The sequence below is a fragment of the Lepisosteus oculatus genome, chromosome 3 (genome assembly GCF_040954835.1).
Source record: "Lepisosteus oculatus isolate fLepOcu1 chromosome 3, fLepOcu1.hap2, whole genome shotgun sequence".
Taxonomy (NCBI): domain Eukaryota; kingdom Metazoa; phylum Chordata; class Actinopteri; order Semionotiformes; family Lepisosteidae; genus Lepisosteus; species Lepisosteus oculatus.
The window spans coordinates 65,615,846-65,640,764 of record NC_090698.1 but is presented as its reverse complement, the minus strand read 5'-3'; the positions used below and the strand labels follow the sequence as shown (position 1 = coordinate 65,640,764).

The 24,919-nt window shown below is 36.3% G+C and overlaps 1 protein-coding gene across 1 annotated transcript in view; it reads left to right on the top strand.

Moving 5' to 3' along the window:
* Nucleotides 1-6,212: 6,212 nt before the first annotated feature.
* The window catches only part of LOC107079470 (cingulin-like protein 1), a 52,793-nt gene continuing 34,086 nt past the window's right edge, over nucleotides 6,213-24,919 (top strand). The window contains exon 1 of the mRNA XM_015363970.2: nucleotides 6,213-6,282. The gene's annotated coding sequence lies outside the window, so the exon portion shown is untranslated. The remainder of the gene's footprint in view (nucleotides 6,283-24,919) is intronic.

The following is a 24,919-nucleotide window of genomic DNA, read 5'->3' as shown; positions in this document are numbered from 1 at the left end:
CATATTCCAGCTCCGCCCCTCCCAGTGATCCCTACATTTTTTCTGGAGTACAGATGTGAGGGGAGATGTGTGGGGACGGCAACCAGCTGTCTATGCTGCTTAGGCTCCTCACCATTTCAGAGCCCTATAATCCAGGCATTGTAGCTCCTGCACCTTCTGCTCATCGAGGAAAATGATTACTAAGCAAATTATAACCACAAGGTGAAAGTTGTTTAAAATGAGCCTACTTATAGGTTTAAAGGAATACATAGTATTGCATTTTGCAAGCCAAATAATGGAAAATTCCATCGTTTTCGTATACAGTAAATAATGGAAAGATCAAAGAAAATCCAAGCACCACATACGGTAATTGCATTCACTCCAGGGGAACCCCTGATATTCTTGCAATGTCACCATGAGTATTACAACCGTCTGTTGATCCAGGGCTCACCCAGAGGGTCAGGTTGGTTTTTCAGGTAGGGGGGAGTGTGTACAGTTATATAAAGCTCTCATATTTTAGTCCTACTTTCAAGCGAACAAAACAAATGTGAGCAATCCAAGAACAGTACATGGCAGAGAATTTCAGCCTTCTAGGTGCATGTTGCCTGCAGTAATATACGAAAGGCAGGACACATAGTTGACATTACTGTTCTGTTTGTGGCTTTAGCAACTACTTTTCCAACTGTTTAGGCAAAATAGAAACGACTCGATGTTTTTGAATAGAAAGAAGGAAAGTCAAAGTGCCCCACCCTGACACCCACAATGCCTCAGAGGCCAACATTCCAGTGTCATGTCTACTGAACTCTCACCCTGCTGATCATTGCCTACCAACACTAACAAAACACCTTTTCCTGCTGAAACCAGAAGGGTTGGCTATTTTATGGAAAGGCTCAAATTCTCTGCATGGTTTGCAGTCTGATGGTTTTACTCATCTGACATTTTCTCTGAGCTAGTGGAGTGCTCACACTGTTTGTCACACCACTTTAATGACTTTTGTCTGTCGAATAGATTTGTGGAATTCAATCCCTTATTAAAAATTAAGTATAAAATGGGATTGTGGGGTTCAAAACGCAAAGCAGCATGTGTTGTTACATAAGTATATTTAATTTCAGTAAGTAATTGCATATTTTTCAGGGTTTATATTAACCATTAACATAAGAATGCCAACCTGAGTTGTGGTAGCTCAGATGGCAAGGCTGTCTGGCTCCTGCCAAGAAGGGCCTGGGTTCAATCCCAGGTAGAGACAAGTAACGTTGCTTGCTTTTATTCCTTCCAGATAGCTCTCGGGTCCACTCCGCCTGCTTTTCAAATGAGTACCAGCGGTTAATCTTTCTGGGGGTAACAGGCTGGCCAGAGTGTTATACTAACCACACAACCTCCACTTCCAGTGCCAAAATGGTTGAGAAAAATGGTGGCCCTTGCCCCCCATTCCCCACAGGCCTTTACAGCTTGAAAGGGGACCTGCCTACTTTATGTAATGATATTATATTTGATATAATATTAGTTTAATTAACTTACCATTTGTGTTACTTGTGGGAGTGGGAGGAGACATCTGAGCAGACCCAGAACATGCAGGAGGGATTATATCTCTCAGATGCCCTAGGAAGGCCCGGGAATCCCTCAGGAGTAAGCAGCTTTAAAATATATGGTTGAATTGATAATGCATTACACACATCAGCCAGTTGATGCCATCCCTATTACTAAGCATTAAGCAAGATTGTGGCAGCATTATGTTAAAAGACTTGCAGCTGTTATTGTAGACAATGGTGATGTCACCAAGTACTGGCTCAGAGATTAAATACATCTAGAATCAGTTTTTAAGTTTTGATTTTTCGGTTTCTGCTGAAATGTCAGGTTTTGCACGCATTTAACTTATTTCATATTGACTGTGATGAGGCTCTCATGCATATTAAGGAAATGTTTATGTGAGTCAAATTGGCAAAATAGTGTAATCCATCACTCATATCTTGCAGTCTTTACTGTCACTGTTTATGTGTAAAGGTTGTCAAAGCAGGAAAAGAAATACAAAAAGATTTTCATACTTTTTAGTATACTTTTTAGACATGCATTAAATGCAATTAATAAAAATATGCATAATAAATATCAAATGGTCAAAATGGAAAACCCAGGTAAAAAGCATACTGTATAACGAATTATAAGCACAGGTAAAAAATAGGATACTGAGATGGGGTATTGCAATGGCGGATAAAACTAATAATTACAAGTTATTTAATATTTTAGTACAAAAAAGCAAAAGGTAAAGCTTTTCTTCTTTGTAAACACCAGTGCTGACACTATACATCAGCCATTTCCCTTCATTTGTATTTGTCTAGAAGTTTCCCATTATTATCTTGGAGTAGTTCAGGTGTGGAGCTGCGTCAGCATGCGTAGGCTGCAAAGGAACAGGTAATAACAGGTTTATTCCATGCTGAAAAAAAGAGGAAAGAAAACCCAACGTTTCGCCCGTGGAGCCTTCTTCAGGTGTGTCAAGAAGGCTCCACGGCCGAAACCTTGTGTTTTCTTTCTTCTCTTTTCAGCATGGAATAAACCTATTACTTGTTCTTTTGAAGCCTACGCATGCTGACGCAGCCCCCCACCTGAACTACTACAAGATAATAATGGGAAACTTCTAGACAAATACAAATGAAGGGAAATGGCTGATGTATAGTGTCAGCTCTGTTGTTTACAAAGAAGAAAAGCACTCCACAAATATTTGGATAGCAAAGTTAAAAGTGCAATGCTTGCTTTACAGTGAAGCAATTTGTATTTGTGATCATGAGACTAGTGTGAATAAGTACAATATAATATGGGTTTTAATTTTGGAGTATGTCCATTCATGCATGTATCCAACCCAGTGATTTCAAGCGATCATAAATATTGTCACATTTAATATAGCGGAAAAGTATTTTGTTGCTTAACCTTTTGAGGCAACAACTGCATGAATAAGGCAACCCTACTGAGCTTGCAAAACTCTTTGTCAAATTGTTTAAGTTGTTTTGGGTGCAGCCACTTGGGTTTTTGGCTGTTCTTGGGGTGTTTTGACTTTAATTTGTGCATCATCACATGAAATGCACTCTCAAATAGATTGAAAATAAATGTAAAGATTGACCTGAAAATAAATGTAAAGATTGACCTATATAGTATCCTATAAGACTTTTCTCCTGATGAACTCCTGGCTTTGGTGTATTGGAATCATTGTAATGCTGTGTGGTGAATCACCCCCCAATAATTATGAATGCATTTTTTGCAGAATTCATCCTGCTGCTGTCATTACTAGTTAGATCACCCGTAATGATGATTAAACTAGTCTAATAATGTCTGTTCTTCTAGTACACCTTTTTTCTTGTGCCCTGAAGTGCCTGTTTTGGTATTATTGGTGTATACATCTGAGCAATTAGAAGACTGGATGCAAAATTTAAGATCCTCAGGGACTCACCTGTGAATTTCCGCACACAGCCAAGTGTGGAAATCTACTGTAATTCTAGCTGACTGATTTGGAGACTGTAAGCAATATTCAAGGATAAAAGAGCACCATGGTACTGTAAATACATACATTTTATGCACATCCTATTATCCCTAAATGAGTTAGAAAAAAACTAAAAATGCACAAGAGCTACAGCATTCTATTTAAGCACTAAATCTGTGTGTATAGTTTTAGTTTCCTCCCACAGTCCAAAAACATATTGGTAGAGTAATTGGCTTCTAGGAAAATTGCCCCTGGTATGTGTATGTGGATGTGTTTGTGTCTCTGTGTGTCCTGCAATGGGCTTGCTGGGTTAGGCTCCCCTATGACACTTTACTGGATAAAGTGGTTAGAAAATGGCTGGATGTCCGTATTTTCTCCTTCGGTTTTTACTTACATAGTAAACATTCTCTTAATGGAACTTTGGGAGCAGGTCAAACCCTAACCTTGACCCCTTCACTTCCACAAAGTAGAGGTATCATGATTCCCACACACATACATGCACGTTGGTACTTCACTTTCCTCCTTCCAAGCCATTATGGTCGTTGTAGTAGTTCAGTGGTTCACCAGTCTAAAAAAGAGGGAGATGTGATGCAGGTGGGTTAAGCCAATAAATCAATCTAATTCTATTCTGCATTATTCTGTCATAATTAGAATGTGACTGAAATGCCAATAACTTAGTAACCCAAACTTATTAATTGCAGTGCTAGATTTACCAAGGTACTTCTTAAATAATGACTCACATCGCATGCCTCATAAAGATTATGAAATGTTCCGTTGACTGTCAAACCTGAAGTGACTCATTCTAAGGTGCCATCCAAAATGCAATCCTGTAAATCAGAAAGTGATCACAGAGTAGGTAGAATACATAACGTGATGTTGTTGAGCATAAACAAGTACTGTTCAATACAGATGTTCGAGTGGGCAGCTGTACCAGTGTGCATGAGCAGAGCAGAATGAGGAAGGTAGAAAGCCACAAATAAATGGAGAAATTTCCTTGAAGGTAATAAGATGATCAGTGAGAGCTGTGTGAAAGTGTGAAACCGCTTTAGGGATGATTATGAAATTAATGGAAGCTCTTAAGTGAAGTTCAGGAAGGGTGATGACAACCAAGCAAGAAATGGCATGCCCTTTCTGTTTAGAATCGTAATCCAGTACAGTATATCACATGCATAAGTCCTGTTTTTTGCCTTTTCCGTACAGCATCCTTATTTCACCACATATCCACCTTTGCAGCTAGCCCTTGGTTAACACCTCATTCTGTATGAGAGGCTGGACCTCCTCATCCTATGACCAGGTAGCTGTTCCCAAGCCAAGGTGGCTAAACTAAACCAAGTGTCAGTATACTCAAACTACACCATAAACACCCTGAAACGCATCTACAGTAAGTCTTGGGCGTTATTCCTTGTAAACTGCATGTTCATAGTCAGGCGTATCATTCTTAAACTAGGCTCACGCCTTCCCCAGTTCTCAATCATAGACTGTTTTTTAAACTTCTCTATTCATAAACAGATTTCTACTTTTGGTCACCTTTTCAACTCCCCCTACCCATTCTTGCAGTATCTTTTGTTTTTCTCCCCATTACCCCTTTGCATAATACTCCTGCTCTCTCACACCACTCCCCACATGACTGAGGGAGGGGAGGTTTTTTTTCTTCTTTGTACTATTCAGTATGGTAAACGTTGACATTAACAAAAATACAGGGAAACACATTTTCTGCATTCCTGAAAGGGAGCGTGGGTTCCTGTTGTATGTGCATTTTAAAAAGTCATGTAATATTTTTGGTAACTGTCATGTCAGTTAAAATATTTTCTGCTTGAGAGAGGAATGCAGTCCTTGTAATATATCATTAAGTACATACTATGCATCCGAAGACAACTGGGAATGTCAAGAATTGCAAATATCAAAGTGGCCTCACAACGTCGCCTAATGTTTAACCTGAACAGGTGATAAATGAAGACACATTGAACCTTGGTCTTTGCTTCCACGGTAGATCAATGAGTCCTCAAGATTCTGAAGCTTTGGGACTGGGAAAAAAAACTCTTCCTGTTTCATTACACTTATGATATTATAATGTTCAGTTCGATAATTAATTTTTTGTGGTTTAAAAAATCGGCCAAAGTTCTTTATTTAAAAGTTTTGGTACGTGTTTTTAATCAAGGCTTTTGAGTGGTTGTGAATATATGCATAAATTAGGAATTCATTGCGCATTATTGTCTACACTAGCTCAGTCTAATTGAAAGCCAAGAATGATCAGGCTAGTTTGCGTTTGTGAGGATAATGCACATGCAATTTGCACGCTGTAAACCTGGCTTGCTAGGGCTGCCACCATTAAAATTAAATAGTTTTACTGTCAATTACTATAGCACTTAATTTTGGCTCTTGTAGCAAATAACACGTAATTTTAAGAGCATTTCTTCCAGTCACCATTGTTCTACATGTTACTACTTTATACACAAGCTCTTTGCTCAAAAGGCATCAGAGCTGGCCTTCACAAAAAAAAAACTCCTTCGGGTTTCCTACAGAGAACTTGCGTAGGGTATTTTTTAAGGAAGCGTTTTCTGATGCAGTACTGTATGTCTGTTTTTTTTTTAGCCTTCGAGATCTGCATCTCACCGTTTCCAAGTAAACTTTAGCTTGAATCACCTTTCTGCATTTTTTTTTGGTGTACGGTATTTGTCAATTACGTAAAAGGGCAGGACATGTACTCCAGGTGGCAATGAAAGTCTATTTCCCAGGTGTAGACTCCACCTTCGCGATAATGGCTCGATGAAACCTTTCTAGAGAGTCTTAAGTCTGCAGCGATCCGAAGAGCCGAGACGTTGCGAGGGACTTTAAAGGTACTGTACAGTATGTCAGACGTTAATGCGTTTTGTATTAATTTAGATGAAAGGATACTCCACGGAAACTGGAAAAAACTTCACAACTGACCCGTTTTGTATTCGGTAGGCACATGTTCAACAGATGTCTATTACTAATCCGTCTACGACCACGCTGAAATGCTTTCCAAATTAATTGCTTTGATGTTAATGACAGACGTCATTCCTGCTCTTTAAAATCTACAAAATCGTGCGCCTGTTCTTTGTACATCTAACATTTCTTGTAAATGTATACCCTTTAATGATGTGTAAATACTGTATACTATATACTGTATGTTCAGCTTTAGTGGGCACACCGGTGACGTTCGTGTATTGTCATTTTGTTTAAATATTTTAAATGTCTTTCTCCTTATTGTTGCAATTGAAATTGGTCAGTATTCCCTAACGTCTCAGACAAACTGATGCTTTAATATTCTAAAATAGTAATTTGGCGTCAAAGTGACAAGTAACTTTAATTTTACTGCTATTAAAGAATGTTTTTCTCGTGGATGGACATACAGTACTGGATAAACAACTCGAAACTTCGTAATTCAAATCGAACGTTCTTCTGAAAGAATAGAAATAACTTTATAATATAAACAAATCCCAAGGCTTCTGATACTGTGTTCTTGATATAAGGCTGCTGTAAAGTTTTAAGACCTTTAGCTGCAATTGAGGAAGGTCAGTGGAAAACGTAGTTTCTAAAAAACCACCGGGCAATTATTGATTTATATACGGATGTTAGCGTTGACCATTTACATGGATGCAGCTGTGATGCAGTGAAGGATTATGAGATGCTGCACTGTATATATTATTTGCATAGTATAGTTAAAGATGGGATCTTTTGTGAAACCAAAAAGACTTAGGATTTACCAAAATGACTCCCTTTCCTAAGGTTTTTGTTTTATTCCAAGCCCTTTATCACTCCGGTTTTCTCCTGTTAATTGGTTTCTATGGGAAATGTTAAAAAGTTCAGTGAAATGCATCTCTATATGCAGAGCTAGTGATGCATTAAGAAACTGTTGCATTTAAAATGAGCTTGTGGGAAGGTAATGCAGTGATTAATGTTCTAGAGAGATTTTCACAAAATAAACACTTACTGGTGGCTCTGTGATGGCTGACAATTATAGACCCATCCATCTATTATCAGAAAGACACTTATTCCTGGTGAAGGTCCTTGTAGTTAAAAACAAGTTATGAAAAAGGGTCCTTTTGCGGATATCAATGTAAAGTGCTATTTTCTGACCATCGCAGTGTGGGAAGTTGTTAATTCAGTTTGCAGATAGTCTTATCCTCACTCTGTCTCCCAAACATGTGGCTTTATAGGGAGGTAAAGATTTAGTTCCTTGCGACAATTGAAAATGTCTGTGTAATTTTGATCACTCCTAGGACCTCTAGGAACTGTATAAAGGTCTCTTGTGAACATACAGTTTTAACAAACTAACGTATACTTAAACGTTATTATTTTTCCAGCAGAAATTAAAGCCAGTGGCTCAAAAGCCTTCTTGTTTGTAGTTGCACAAAAGTGATATATGAAAAATTAAAAAACATTTTAACAGGATTTGTGCAAATAATGTGCTACCCTGAAAAACTAATTCACATTGGTAAATTCTTGTCCTCCACACAGCGGAGCAAGCTATAACTTAACAAACCTGCTGAACTTGAATAGGCGTTTTTTTTTTTCTGACAGCTCTTTAACCGAACATGTGAGGTAGCAGTTCATGTAATTTTTAATAACACGATTTTATTAATGAGAATGCAATATGTTTCTGTCAGCTCATGGAAAAGGGGTTCTTGAAACCTATATAAAACCAAAAAATGTATTAATGGTTTGATTATTTATGGTTTGCTTATTCATAGTGAATACTAAGCTTGGTGCAGTGTGACCTGCTAACTTAAAAAATAAACATATTATCTTTTGTGAGAACACATGCAGATATTAACACTTTTAAAAATCAGCAGAAATCTAAAAGAAACATATGTAAGCAGAAGGAAATCATTATTAAAAAGATATACTGTGCAATTAAACATTTTAACATAGCCGTTTACAAATTTTAAACAAATTATTATTTATGAATTGAAAATTCTGTGTATTATCCTGTAAGTCTACTGTATATGAATAATCCACAAGGGTATAATTCCTCTTAAAATGTTATATTTGCTTGTTGTACCATCTAATGTCTTGGGGATTTACATTTTCATTTAAGCTTTAGATTGACGTTATTCAATTTTACATAGATTCAAAACGTTGAACTGTTAAATATTTGACCAGCAAACAATATTAAGGGAAAGTACGGATCTGTCTGTTGTAAACAGGCCATTTCATTTACTTGGATTTGTCGGTCTAAGTTATGGCTTTTATATCAAAGTCAAACTTCCTCTTTTTTAAGGTGTTGCCCACTGCAACCTATCAGTAAAGTTCTGCTTCACTTGAAGCACCCCCCAATAGATGACTACAAAAAAACAAAACTGCATTTCCTTGTCATTCAGGTGCTGCAACAGAGGTGTCGACAGGACCTTTTCTAAAATTGCCTTAACCTCACCCTGGAAAAAGCCACCACCCTAACATTTGAGAAGCAAATGTTGTTTTCTTGTCCTTCAACTACGGCATTTCTGTTCCGCTGGCAAATGAACATTATTGTGACAGAATATATAATGGTCTCAACTTAATATTACTTTTGAGACAGACTCATCACTTAGTGCCATTTGGGAACTACAAAAGATGACTGATTTAAAACTTAATTAAAAACACTATATAAGCCTTACAAACACACTTAACTCATTTTTTATGTTTGCATTTGTCGTGAATATTTAGCATTCAAAATGCATTGGTTTAAAAGAAAGTATAGAAAAAGTAGACACATTAAGTTCAATTGATTTTATTGCCAGTGTCCTAAAGTTTAAAATAGTGTTTGCATGTTTGTTTTATTCTGCAGCCTTATTTGGTTGATAAGTCTGGAATGTTGCAGAGCGCATTCCCAAAATAATAATTGGGACTAGAGAGTCACTAGATCTTAATATGTCCACAGATAAGCGCACCACTACATACTGTAAGAATGCTGAGAATGTGAAGACAATAACCTCAATGTCAACAATTTCCCTTTCTCTCACAAAAAAACCCAGTGGAAAATATGGGATGAAAGAGTAATGACACTTTAATTAAAAAAAATATTAGAGCTCGTTCACAGGGTTGCTGCGAAGGTGCAAAATGTAGTTTTACAGGACTGAAAAGGGAATTTCTTCCCCTTTTTCTTCTTCTTTTTCTTCAGCTCAGTCTTTAGAAAGTAGTACTTGTGATGTCTTACAAAAACCATGAATTTTGTCATCCATATTTTTTTTCTCTATGTGTGACAGGACAGTGGGTGCTACTGTCACTAAGAAAATAGTGGTCCAATTGAATTTGTCACTGTCTCATCTCAAAAACATTCTACATAATAATGGTCAAATGGGCCTACTAAAGCAAATACTCCACAGTGTGTATTCATTCCATGGGATAGCTCTACTTCAAGTCCTTTGTGGTGCCTCACAATTTACTGATTTTTGTTGTGCACCAGACAACATATTGCTAAAGGCAAATGAGCTACTGCAAACTTACTTTAGACACTAGTTATCTGCAAGTCTTACAGTGATTAACTTATTTGAAAAGCTTCAGATGTATTGCCAGTTGCGTGAATTTGCATTATGAGGCACTTATGAATGCCAGAATTCCCTTTCCCTGTTCAATAAACAACAAAATAAAAAAACATTCTTAAGCACAGGTAATGGCCAGTTTAAGCAAGTGTTACAAGGTAGAAGTTTTGACATGCTCATTAGATCATCTGTTTTACGTTGTGCTGTTCTTCAATTGAACTGTGTTCATAAACCCTCGCACGCAATGAAAAGACAGAAAAGCTCTGACATAACACAAAAGGCGTGACAGAACACGAAAATAAACGACATAAACGAGAGAGCTACACGTGAGACGTCACCATTGAACGGCACCATTTTGGATTGTCATATAGGGAATGTCTGTTCTTTCCTGTAATAACAGAGGAAAAACGCATAGCATTGACCTGATTTTGTGTCATTTTTGGACGTGTCTTTCTTTCCCTATGATGGCTTGTCTGTCTACTCATTATGGATATGTACCTGTATATAAATGAGCTCTTGGCTTTTAATGACTGCTTTTAATTCACAGCTATGGTTCTTGACTTTAAATATGCAAAAGAAAGAATGAGAGGTTTAAGACAGTTCCTTCTCCATAGTATTGTGATATGTCATTAGATAAAAGCTAATTAATTTCCATAATTCGTAGCAACTACATGGTCTTAACACCATGATCCTGGACAATGTTTCTTGTTAGATACATGTATGTCTGCCATACAGAAACCACTATTAGAGTACAGTAAATTGGAGAACATGTAGCTTTAGAAAAAGGAAAAGGCATAGATTTGTTGAAAAATGTATCTGTTATCTGTGACAGTGATAACAAAGAAACACTGATTTGATTTGCTAAAGACAAGCAAGCTCAGTGAAACTGTGGATGTATCTTTCATCCAGAAAATAATAATCATTTTTGTTTACTAAACAAAATAACAAAATGGCCTAATTTGCGACTTGGGGGCTGTCTGGAATTTCATTTATTTTTTATATTTGCAGTGATACAAAGGGCAAGTCTAATCCCATCTGTTAAAAACTGTTCAATCTTTCCTGGCTTGTGCCACTCATGCCATTTCTTAGACAGGATTTGAAAAGATGGGAGATGGTAGCAGTATTTTATTACAATTAAGAACATAGGCCTATTTGAAATAAACATTGTTAACCCCCATTATAACATTATTAAAATGTTTACCTGCACTGAGTCACTGAAGTTCATAGACAGGTATCTGAAGTAAGACCTGTAATTGTCTTGACAGGCACAAATTATTTGACATTGTGATGTGACAGACTGAAAATCAATTGTGTTTCTTCGTCCAAGATCTAAATAATTCCATAACCACTGTTTTGAAAGTAAACAAAACTCTTAGAATTGTATACCATTTTGTAAAGAAACCTTATCGTTCCTTAAAAGTCACTGGAAACTTGTGCCTGGAAATTAAGAACTTCTGTTAACTCTATGTTGTTTGTTAAGTGACAGCCACTAATTTTATGTTTGTAGACAATAAAAGAGGAGGCTACTTGGTGGCCATCAGTCCCTCTTCCTGGTATTGGCTGAGGTTCCTTATATCCTGTCCAAAGGTTTAGTCAATTCTGGGAAAATAATATGACAGGAGCTAAGTAGTATTTATATTCCTTAGAAAATAAACAACATTAAAATAAAAAAAAACCATGAAGACGGATTGAAGACATGTTCTTTCAGTTCTTGATAGACGGCATAATTTTCTGAATTTCATTTTATCTGCGGTTTGTTGTGTTTTGCTAAGCTGAGATAATTATTGTAATCATTATTTCAAGAACTGGAACATTTCTTCCCCCAAGTCAAACAACTGACATCTCAAATGGAATGATTGCCAACCCAGTGGCCCTCAAGCAAACCCCCTTTTGACAGCTTTAAAAACACACCAGCAACGTATTACGCAGCTCTTGAACGTCAGTGCCTTTTTGCCAGTTTGACAAGGAAGAAGAATTTCCTTGAAGGAAACTATAACACCAGGTGTTCAAAAATATAGGTGTAGGCATGACAGACCTGCTAACTTTCTTAGGAAAGAGTGTTTGCAAAAGAGTTACACTCAATATAAGATCTTTACTTATGGGATGGGATACTGTGCAGTTCATCCCTTATCTTTCTGTATCTTCTCACTTTGATTGGGGATTCAAAATGATTTTGTTAGACTAGTAATCTAATAATCAGACAAAGCGGTATGTTTTGTGTAAAGACAATAAGCAAATTTGAGAAAATCTCTTACAATGTCGTATCTTTGCACAAGTCAACATTATTTATTTGCCTGCTCAAATGCAAACTTGTTGCAAGAACGGACAGCTTTTCAGTTAAACCAGTGCTGTTTTTCAGTCAGGTTGTATAATTTGAACGATGTTCTCTTTTTTTCACATAGAGATTAAGTTCCTTTAATTGCAATAAATTTAGGTTTAATGCTGCAGCTGGGAACACCTACATAGAGGACCATCAGTTCAGCCTAACACCGCAATCATTTTCCTGATTCCCACAGTTCCTGCCCTCTAACTAGGTACAGCGGTGGCATTTTAAGGTTAGCGATAGGTTTCAATTATGGTTAAGATTATTGTTTAGTTTAGGAGTTGAGGTCAGGGGATACTGTATCTGTAGGGATGTGTTGCTTTGGGAACTGTGAATATTCCTGGGCAGGGTTTAAGTGGTTGAATAAAGAGACTTAAAGAGAAACTAATAATTTTATGACAAAATAATTATCTAAAAGGAATGTATGTCCATATAATTTTGTGTTAAGAGCTTTAATAGATTTGAAGCTGCTGTTAACATGGTGCCTAACCTTAACTGTGACCCAGCCCTTTTCCTTTTGGAGTATATTAATACTTCAGGCCCTTTCGCATAATCAATGTTTTTCTCCTCTGCTCTAAACCATTACCTGTAATTCCTGTTGAGACAGGGTTTTCAGTATTCTGAATAAGGAAACATTTAAAGCACATTAACATGATGAAGGAGGACTGCCATGCTAGGGAAGCAGCAGTGTGCATTCTTTAATGTGTCATGAAATACTGTACCTTGCACCCCCAAGTGCCTCTCCTTTCTGTGCTGAAAGGGTTAATTAATTGCACACCTGTTCGGTTTTCTCCTTAGTGTTTTGTTTCATGTTACATTAGGAGCTAACTGGAATTACTGTTTTGCATTATTAAAATGTCTGTGAAGTGTCAGCCTTGATGTGATGTCATTAACATTTTAATCTGTTAATAAAGCGTTAGAAAAGGTTTGTTACTTGATGAAAAAGGTTCACACTTGATAGATCAAAGATGAGGAGAGATGTCAGGCATATTTCTTTTTTACATGGTGTATGTAAGCAGACACCAAAACATTAAGTTCAAATGCAGTTACATCTGAGGTCTGAAGTCTGTTCAAACCCAAGAAACCTTGAAAGCCTTTTCGCCAAATAAACTGTTGTATTTTTAAAGGGACTCACATGTTTGCACTTAAACACTTCATTTTACATTTATTAAAATAATGACTTTAAGAGATCTGAATGATAGGTGTTCATTGTAATACAGGCCAACTTGGATCTGCATTTAGGAAAGGTGTGTTACTTGAACTCCCATTCACACAGTTGTCTGGTGTGTATTTCTCTAGGAACTCCTAATAGTGGCAGTTGGCCAATGATGATGTGACTTATTTTATCCTAGTTCTGGAAGTAAAAATAAATTATTTAAAGTTTACTGAAGTGTATAAACTATTAAATATATACAGTAATGTAAGATGTGGGGGTGCAGTCCTACAAGTACTTAGAGGTACATCTGGATGATAAGCTGGAGTGGTCTGGTAACACTGACGCTCTGTACAAGAAAGGTCAGAGCCAACTCTATTTTCTTAGGAGGCTCAGGTCCTTTGGTGTGTGTGGAACACTGCTACACATTTTTTATGAATCAGTGGTGGAGGCGGCCATCTTCTACGCTGTTGTGTGCTGGGGCAGCAGCATCATGACAAGAGATGCAAAAAGGCTCAATAAACTTATCAAGAAGGCTCGCTCTGTGTTGGGGCTGAGCCTTGACCCCCTGGAGGTGGTGGGTGAGAGGAGAATGCTGACCAAGCTTACAGCCATCATGAACAACACCTCTCATCCGCTTCATGGGACTGTTACTTGGCAGCGGAGCACTTTTAGTAACAGACTGCTCCAGCTACGGTGTTCAAGGGACTGTTTCCGCAAGTCTTTCCTCCCAGCGGTTGTCAGGGTGTATAACACTGCCCTAGGCTAGGACTGTTAGCCCTTCATTTGCTCGTCTAAGACAGCATGTTGCTCCATTATACTTTTTGGACAATCAATCTGTATAAACCTATGCACATTTTGCACATACTGTATTCTATTGTTTTTACAGTGACCATGATCATCATATTTTGAACACACCTATGTATTTATTTTTATTTATTTTGTATGATTTTTCGTCTATTCTGATGTCTGTTTTTGCTTGTCTTGGGCTGGACTGCTGTAACACATCAGTTTCGCTTCAGGATCAATAAAGTCTTATCTATCTGTCTATTTATGTGTGAAATAGCAGCTGCTGTTCAAATAGTTCAGGGGTGAACATGTTTTGGCACTATAATGACAAAAATGTTGACTAATAATTATTAGTTCAAAAATGCCTTTGTGCAAGTGGTGCACCTTTGCCTAAGGTGTTTTTGGTCATTCCTATTGATTATGCCTGCCAAGGATACTTAGTTTTCTGCCTTCATCAGATATGGCTTTTTTTCTGTTTCTGGTTTTCTTGGTTTTTAGTGTTTTTACATTGTTTGTTGCACTTTTTTCCACCTCATGTGATTTGCTTGAATAAGAATTGAATACCTCTCCCTAAACACATATGACAAAAACATTTGGGAAATGGATTATTAGTGTCAGTCGTGTGACACGTTTTAAACGATTCTTCTTGTTTTCAATGCATAGACTAGGAGACGCACCTTTTCCTTATCCCCAAAGGCATCGCAAGTTTTTAACATACTGACTGTGAAACAAACGGCACGTGTACTTCATCAGTGAGCGTCACTGAAGCAGCACATCATCAGCTGTGTTGGATGAGATTAAGTGTGTCCATGTGAATGGTGTACCGGGTGAGTTGAAAAGCTCAAACGGAACTTTCGCTCTCTTTCAGTGGTACCTTACACAGAAATAATCACAGATATAACCAAATGCAGGCTTGATCATCTTAAACCATGTTCATTCTACCAAAGGAAAACATTAGTTATGCAAAGAAGTGTTTGGCCTTGTGTGGTTTGTGAGACAGATAACTTTTTATATTTTCAAAATTCTCTTTTTCAATTGGTTAAGCTGAGTAAATTAGGAATGTAAGATGTGTTTCTTATGATTGATAATGCTACAATTAATAACATTTGAGAGCAATTCCGATGTGTCTCTACCATGTGACCTTTTACACTTGCTGAATTTTTTGGGTGTAAATTTTATGACTGTGAACCTTTATGTGAGATAAACATGTCTAACCTTGTGAGAGCTCCACAACTTCTCAAATCAGTTTTATCTCAAAGTTCATTGAGAAAACAGCTGAATCCTTAAATGTGCTGCTCAGGGGCTATGATTATGTTTTCATTTGTCTGCTCAGTTATCTTATCAATAGAGGGGAGTTTTCCCTTTGGTTGTTAAGATGTTACATAATTCCTTACTTCTTGAGGGAGGTTTTGTATAGTGATATACTTGGATATACATTACATGCCTTACATACAAGCATGCCTTAGAGAAAACCTTTTATGAGTGCTCACACTTTGTACCTTTAACCTTAGAAGGCAGTTATTGTGTACAAATATCTTTACCTTTATGAATCCTCGGGTTCAGTTTAGCTTTTTAAGTCTATAACTCTTTGACCCCTGAAATGTACGTTTTCACAGTTAAGGAAATCAGATCCTTTCAAATTTGTAAGTTAGCAAATCCTTGCATCAATAGGAGTTAATAATAAACAAATGTCTTATTTGTGTATAAAATACTGGTAGTGCTATATGGAAACTATTTTAGCATAGGACTGTAACTGTATCTATTGTTGGACTATTGACTTTATTCTTAAACTTGATTGCCTTCCTCTGACAAACAAGTACCCTAATGGAGCAACATGCTAAACATTGTATGGCCTGGAACACTAAAGTAAAGCTGTTCCAGCATGGATGTACAGTACTGTGTCTTTCTATTTAGAATCACCGGTATTGTTACATCATAGTTATGAGATAGGCAATAACACAATAAATGCTGTAGAGAATTACTCAGGGTTGATGTTGGGTGTGTAAAATTTATGCCAGGAGTTTTCAAACTCTGGTTCTCTGGCACGTGTCTGCCAGCTGATGTCTAAATCACCTGCATTTATCTGCTTTGCTTATTTAGTCTTTTAGTTAAATTATTTCTGCACTCAGTCCTGAGTTTTAAAAAAATACCCTGCTTCAAGCTTATTGTTTCCAATAGCATCAGCATACAGAATTTTAAGATACCTCTTCTCCATTACTTTACCCTTATGACTGTAGAGCTTTTAAGTGATTAGTGTGTATAATGAACAGATGATGAACAGCTTTTTTTTTTCCTAGTGCAGAGGTCCTACTGATTACATTTCAGCTAACACATTTGAATGAGAACAACTCTGATAAAATGTTTTAAAGCAGTTTTTTTCATAAAAATACCCCAAATAAAAGTGAACTCAATTAACCCATGATTATTTATGTGAATGTTATAAAACCAGAAGACGGCAGTGTCCCAGGAACAGGGCTGAGAGCTACTGATTTATACAAACAAGTAGAAACAACAGAATGGGAATTGTGGGTTTGTCCATTTTGAGCTGCGGATCAATGAAAGGGAACAGTAGGAGGAAGAGGAGGCGAGTTTGGTATTACATATTGCAAGAGGTTCCAGTGGTCCAGAATCATGATCGTGGAAAAGTACCAGTGTGTTTAGGATGAATATTGTGTCAAATACAGTTCCTGTCCAGGTAGAGTGGGGATTAATAGGCTGGAGAAAACTAAATAATAATACAAAAATGTGAATAAACATTGCAAAAAAATGCAGTTTTTCTTTACATTTTGAAAAACTGTAAGATCTGTGGTTCGGTGCACCAAGTAACAAGTGTGTTCTCCTTGTTATTGGTAAAAGATGAGTAGTGCCACCTACTGTTCTCTTGCAAACCATATACAGTACCTCTGTTCAAAAATGACATAAAACCTATTCAAGTCTGTTGAATGACTTGCCAACTGTAGATGGGTGGTAAGAGTACAGCAATTTACACACAATATGAATGGAAACTGGTACAACACTGCTGCCATTCGCACGCAGATCTTTTCTTTAAGGGAAAATGCATTCTTGTCAAAATTCTACATATCATTAAGCTTGATATACCTCTTAAAATTGACATTAATATTCTTTAGATATTAAATATCTTTTCATTCACACTTTAAAAATGTTCAATCGTTATTGTGTTACAATTGTCTAATTAACCAAGTAATGTTATGAGGTCAGCTTTGAAAGAAATCTAAAATGTGTTTATTATAAGGTTTTATCAAGATAATCTAGGGTTACAAACTCCTAAATACATACTGTAGTATTAAAGTTGAGCATATTTGTTATTTTTATAAAGCAAAATAAACTAAGAACCTGACATCTTTCACTACTGAAGCTTATCCAGTAAATATAATACCAATGTTCATAAGGTAAAATTATTTTTAATCTCTCCATTTCCAGCCTGTCCATTATGCTTTTTAAAATCCATCATTCAAATCCCTCTTGCTACAACACTCTATACTCTATTTAGCCAGAGAGCAAGCAATCTGAAAGTTCATTCAGAGTGGCACTTAGAGAGCAGGCATTCTGAAAGTAGACACTTGTAAAAGCTATTAAAGTTAATGTTTTCTGGGAAATCACTGAAGCTGTTCGGGAAACTTCTCATTCATGAATGATATGAATTATTTGGACTTCCAAAAAGTTCCAAAAAACATTTCTCTGGGTAATTGTTTCTGTGCACAGGTATGATACAGGTATTTTCTCTTCACCTTCACCATCATGCAATGAAGTGTATGATGCTGTTATCATTATTGGGTTTACAACACATAGCCTAAACATGTCATTCTATCCACATCACAAGAGTTACTTTAAGTAATTGCCTAAAATCTGCTTTAAGTCTTAAGCCTATTTTCGTACAGCACTACAAAATGACTTTGTATTCATATGATCATTATATGTCTTTATATAGTTTGATCATTTAGATTTAAATACTCAAATTATTATGTGAAATATGCCTAGACATTTAAAATTTATGCCCTCTTTCAAAACCCTGAAGTCTGTCAGGTGCAGCTTTTCACTCCTTTGATCCCTTAAATCCCCACTCGGATGTAGGCTTGGTTGGATTTCTTGGACCCTTACAGTATCACTGTAAGTAAAAATCAAATCAGGAGATATGGGTGACCATGCTTGTTCTTCACTATGGATGTCAGAGTACCTGTCTGACCAGAATCCAAGTGTCCACACATATGTGCAGAAAAGTTTTGCTACATTACACATTTCTAGCTCCCTACACTACAGTTAAACCAAATTTTCCCAATGTGACACCTTCATGAACAGAAACATTGATGCTGGGTTCCAGAACATCAATTTTAGAAATATAATTTCTGTGCTCCTACCCATGAGTTTGTAAATTAGAACATTGTGAGCATTGAGAAAGTTGTGAGGTTTATTTATGTGCCTCCTTACATGACCTCTCACTGGTGCAGATGTTGGATAAACGTCTGTTAACCAATGTTGAAGAAAAGACATTTACGGTTCAGCAGTTCTTCAGAAGTTGAATCCACCTGAATGATTTGAACAGCCTGCTGAGACTACATACAAAATCAAACACATCTGATGTTTTGTGGTACTTCCAGAAAATTGGCTTTGCTGAGTTACTTAAACTATAATAGCCATAATTATTTCTCTGTGCGATAATGATGTGTAATAATTAAGCTGTTTAATAGTAACAGGTCTTACAGCCTAAATATGGGGAGATGGAATGACATATGTTTATACCATTTTTCAGGATAAAAAGTATTTTGCAGGTTTTATTTTGTCTCTTCAATGTAAAATTAAACTTTGTTCCTTTGTAGACCATATGCCACACTGAGCTCCCCAATCATACCATTTTTAGGCATTTTTATTACTGGCTTGTGTACAACAATGCTTAAGGAATCCAGCCTTTGGACGTTCAAACTCAGGTGTGGCTGATTTAAGTGAACGTTGACAGCTCATAGCTATAAAACCAGTCCACGTTGTTCTTCACCTTGTGTAATATCTGAGCTCTGTTATGATGTATTGCTTTGGTATCCTCAGTGATGCCCAGACTAAGTATTGATTTTACATGCAAAAAGCAGTGGAACTTGCTGGAAATATGAGAGTCTTTAAAACACATAAGGTGAAATGTAGTTGAACTGGATTGAAAGCTTATTTATTTTAACCTTTACAAATAGAACACTGTTGAAAAAAAGCGTATAGGCCTACGCGTAAAATTTGGAAGAGGTTACCAGCCATGTCTTTTTTACAAAATGTAGTATGTCTTTCTTCAAAATTGTGGCTTGAAGCTAATACAACATTTTGGAAGTTTGAAATGTTAAGATTCAGATGAAATGTGAAATGTGATTTGTATTTATGACTGTTGGAAACTATTTAAAAATGCATGTACCCTCTGTTTTAGGAGGGAAATCCTCATTCAGGGATCTGGAAACCAAAACTACAAATGCTCTCCAGCTTTCTTTCAGTCATTGCCTTTGATCTAGTTACATTCCAGAGTACATTATTATTTCTTTTTATACCACATTGTATTTTGGGGGCCATCTGGTCATAAATTGTTCCCTTATTTGAAAGTTTTTCTTCAGACAAATCTGGCGGTATGGCACTGCAGCAAGTTTGTGGATTGATCTGGAATCTTTCTATTGTTTCTGTTTTTTAAACCCTTGTTTTGATGTAACAATATGTATGAAAAAAGAACATGCTGTTACTTAAACTCTAATCTTCAAGTTAAAAAAACAACACTTTCTAGGTTACAAGTAAAGATCGGTTCTGGTTTGTGATATATTCAGGATTCGTATTAAAAGACATAGAGGATGACTCTCCAGAAGTATTTAAGACAGACTTCGCAGTCATAAGACTGAGTAAACTGCATCAGTGGAAAATTCAAGGGAAAGTCCAGGAAGGGCTGGGTTAGTGACAAAGTGGAGACATTTTCCAGCAAATTTCATAATGTTTTACAATGTCCTTTACAGTGCTCTTGTCTGAACATCTCAGCTGCATTACTCCTCCTACACAGCACAGCAAGGTGTTCCCTGCCCGTCATGAAAAAAAAAAACATCAAACAAAAAAATCCCTGGCGAAGGGCCATCCTCGCATTCTCAGTCAAAACGCCTGCAGTCCCACCCTTGCTTTCGGCATTTCCTAACATTCTCATGAATTCTCTGTAGGTGATTTAATTGTAAGGCCGATTTTGCCTAATGTTTAAAAGTACATCCACTGTACCTAATAAAAAAAACTTCCTAACAGGATGGAAGGGACAGGGTGACCTTTGCTTTTCATTTCCAACGATCTCCATGTATTGTTTAATGTTAAACCTAGAATTCTGCTTGATAAAAGATGATTAATTTTATTTTCCTTTTGTGCAGGAGCTTCATTTAATCATTTGTAACCTGAAGACGTTTTTTGTTCTCTAAAACAATTGGTTTTCTATAACTGTTATTAAACTCCTGCCGAAGACCTTGTCCTAGCGAGGCAAATACATACCAATGCTTGTTTAAAGTACAGCTCTGTTTTTCCAAGGCCACACATGTGCAGTTGTTCTTTGGTGTTCCTTTTGCTGTGGCGTGAGGTGACCAGAAAAACTGGTTGTTAATTATAATTCTTCTTTCTCCAGTGCGCTGGACTTTTTTTTCATTTTGGATTCTGACTTTCAAATGGAATAGCTTCTCACCTTAGAACAGATACTCATCCTCTTGTTGTAAATAAGGTAACAATAAATTTCTTATGACAAGCATTAATTTAGGCAGGAAATAATGGGCTTCTTATCTAATTCTTCTGCCACTCTTAACCACCACTATTCCTGTTTTTTGTCGATTGTTTCTTTTTTAGGTCACTTCGTATTTCAGAGTACAAAAATTGATTTAATGCGCATGGGTGTAATTTCTGCTCAGATTAGTCAGATCTTGTAAGTAATGCAAAAGAATTGGCACCAATTTTGATTTAATATCCTCATTTGTAATGCCCTAATTGAACATTTTGTTCAACAGAATACATAATGGGTATTTGTAGGTATTATTTTCTTAATGAATAATTTCTCTGCAATATTATCTGCTCAGTGAAGCATGTTTTGTGTATGTTTCTCATTATAATATTACAGTAAATTCCTGATAATAGGAAGGCCTTTGTGACTTGGCATATGATGAGAGTATAATCATACTATTAGAGGTAAAATCAGAATTGAAGTCAAACGGGGGATTAAATTCATAATAATTGTGTTGGCAAGTTCTGTAGTTGTCGTGCTGTTGCAGTATTTATGTGGCCGTGGCATTCACAAAATGTTTTTAGATGTTTAATGTAATGGAACTTGTTTAGAATGTAAAAGTGAAAATAATCAGAACGAAAGTATGGTTTTATTTATCTGTTATTCAGTTGTAGATTATTTAGTATATCTAAAAAACAAATCTATCTTATTACCTTAATCATTTTAATGATTAGGAAAATGGGAGTGCTATGGTACTGTAAGTAAAACAGGAGTACAATTGTTTTTCTGCTGCTGTAGTATTACCTCTGAGCTGATCATTTTGTAAAGTTAATACCATGAAAAAACTAACTTGAAAATGTCTGTTGCTAAAATCTTTTTAGTATTTTAATACCATACATCTTCCTTTAAAATGCAGTAGAAAATTTGTGTGTCTACTCATTGTGTGTATGCATGAATGTACATGTACACAGACGCTTGATGTTATTAAGTTTCTAATCACGCTGATGTGGCCCGTGTTCATTCTGATCACCACATGTATAAAGTTTTGCCAGCAGAAGCTGGTAGGTACTGCAGCCTTTTGGCAGCTGTTGCTGCCAATGTGGCCTGAAGACAGAACGTTCTTGTTCGGCGTAGTAATTGCTGTTTGTTGTTGCAGTGTTCTGTACAATTTTTCGTTGGCTTTTTCTTCACCGTCTTGTCTACATTTTTGGTGTTCTCAGAAAATCTCACAAATCATGCCTGTCATCGGTTCTTACAGTACCCACCAAGTATGTGGCTATGTCATATAAACTCAACTCCCAGCATGGGTCTCTGTCACTGTTGCAAGCAGAATAAACATGGAAAAAAGAGTTATTTATTATTTCAAAGATTATGTGCGTGTGTTTGGGGTAGGACTAATATTAAAGTACCTCTGAGAATGGACAGTAGGTCTGCTGGCCCAGTTTTGGGAGGCGTAACTAATACCACCTTTGTGACATATTTCACTGTACTGTATCTCTAATGCTGACGCAAGTTTAGATGATTATTTCTTTTTTTTTACTGCTTTTTAAAAACTGCGACGCATCATAGCCTGAAGCCAGGAGAGTAATGCAACATTATCTAGGTTTGTGACAAAATCATTTATGAAGAGCATGATAGATCTTAACCATTATTAAGTAGAAAGTGCTCTGTTCTTGTCTAGACTTGCCTCTGCTCTTCAATGCACACTCCCTGCTACCCTGACCTTGTCTATACACCCATTGCACTCAACACCTCCTCCACACAAGCCCTTCCCAGACAGGGGAGACGCCATCATTGAGCACTCAAGCGGGCAAACAGACTTGGGAAAGTCCAGTTAGTTCCCAGCCTTACAGGCCATGTGCATCGGTAATGATCATATTCAAATGATCAAGCACTTGTGATCACATAAGGTTGATAAGCACATACAGTACCACCCCACAGTTCAGAACAAAGTATGTCAGGTGGAAGTCTAATCTTCCGCTGTTCCCTTTGAATTGAAAAGCCTGAGCAAATGTAAGTATTTGTGTGATTAATCCGAAATTCTTGTATCACCATAGTATTATATCTTTGGAGTTCCATGTGTTTTGAGGTATTGAATTCAATAGGTCATGTGCAACCTGTCTGAATTGGACTGGGGATGTGCTGACATATTTATGGGGAAGGCTGGAGCCTTTCAAGTTCCCATTTAATAAATATTGACTCGTTCTGGAAGAGAAATTGTGGATGTACAGTACTTAAAGTGAAAGAATGAGCTGTTCAGTTGACTTTGCCTTTTGGATCCTGTCACAGATATTTATTGTGTTGCACAGCATCCATTATTTCAGTGCATGTTTTAATGATAAATATTTGTTGAAGGCTTATTTTAGAATACTTGTATTTAATTATAATTAATATTCAATGCTTTCAGTCCTTTAATGGTTAGGGACCTATCTATACTGATCCTATTGCAGGTTTAGCAAAGGAAATGGAATTATTAAGTACATATCCTATGGAATGATATGAATTGGTCAGTTGTGTTTTAAGTAGAATTTTAAGGAATTAAGCGGCCTTTTGAACATGGATTAGTGTTTTAGCCTTATCACAGAAGGATGAACAAAGGGAATTATTATTATCATCATCATATTAACATTTAGCACTTACAGTACATCATTAAGGTAGGAAATGTACTGTAAATGGTTCTATACTGTCTTTTAAGATGCAGACCACAGCAGCCATGAGCATTTTTTGTCAAAGTACCACTCTTAACTCTTTGTGCACCCTTGAAATTGGCAGGGAAACATAAGCGAGATTGTGTAATTTACTTTAATGTTATTTTTTCTGCGTTTAGCCCAGAAAACATTGGCGAAGGGGGGAGTGCTTCAGCATGCTTTCAGGAAGCACTCTAACAGTTAGTACAAGCAAAGCAGGGGTCAAGTCAGTGGAAATGAGTAATACAGACTCAGTAAGTATTTCCTGGAAATTAGTTGAGTCCTCCAATGATTATTGTGATCACATTAATCAAAATTGCATGTATCTTTAAATCTGTGCAAAGGCATTTACCGTTATAAATGTTAAAGTAATTATTTAATAATTTTTCATGTAATTATTTATATAATACTTTACATTAATATAAGATGTCCAAATCTTGCATAGTCAACATAAATGTGTACAGTATGTACATGTTCATTCTGTTTTTAATATTATATACAATAGCTTCTGCATATTGTCCTCTTTTTGACTAAAAAAGGAGATTAAATGTGCTCATGAAGATAATATTGGATACATAGTTCTGTATATATGTATTGCCAAATGTTATTGTTAGAAGCAAACTGTTGTTTATTAACTATTGCACAGCCTGTCTTTGGATAGTGTATGCTGTATATTGATATATTTTATTTTTAAAAATTGTTTTCTTTACATTTATAATTGTTTTCAGGAGCATGATATTTATTATTATTATTATTATTATTATTTTTATGCAGAGGCTTTCCCATGTGAAGATCTCTGTATACTCCCAAAAGTATCTCAAATACAGTATCTAGCATTCATTTACTCTTTAGGGACTGAGTGTATAAGATAGCAATGGTGGTGTCTTTGATGAAGGGTAGCAGATTCATTCCTATAGTTCTTAGGTGATATAAAAATGAGGGTAATATATTAATGCTGTTCACTATATATGTTAGTCCAAGGACAGAGTCGGTCTAAGAAGTGATTATTTAGAGTTGGGAAATGTAATCTAAAGAATACAATAAATCCTTTGGAAATTAAGTGACTTGTTTATACTGAAGAATTGCACTCATTTTTAAGCAGAGCTTTTTTTTTAGATTTAGATGAAATGCAAAATAAAGCATAGTCTAGCAACAGTTGAAAAAAAGTTGCAGTGTCAAAAACAATTTTTTTTTTCTTTGGAACTTTAATTTTGTGATTAAAAATTACACCTTAAAAACATATTAATGTTCAGTAGATAATTATAGTGATAAGGATATCTTAATTATGACTGAAGGAGAAAGACAAGCTAGTTTTACTTCTT